We start from the raw sequence: 223 nt of genomic DNA, 5'->3' as shown, positions 1-223 counted from the left end.
TATTATAATATTATATATTATTATTATTATTATTATTATTATTATTATTATTATTATTATTATTATTATTATTTATTTCATTGACCTACACACATTTAAAACCAAGTTTAAATTAATTTCAGAAAATATTATAAAGTCATTGCTGTTATTTGGGGGAGTTTTTCTTGATACAAACTCACTAGAAGTTTTTGCTTGTTTCTAGATGGGATTTTTTACCCTACTT

Source organism: Morone saxatilis, unplaced genomic scaffold, assembly GCF_004916995.1.
Source record: "Morone saxatilis isolate NCDOM2014 unplaced genomic scaffold, NCSU_SB_2.0 Contig22, whole genome shotgun sequence".
Taxonomy (NCBI): Eukaryota; Metazoa; Chordata; class Actinopteri; family Moronidae; genus Morone; species Morone saxatilis.
Note: the sequence above shows the minus strand (reverse complement) of the source record.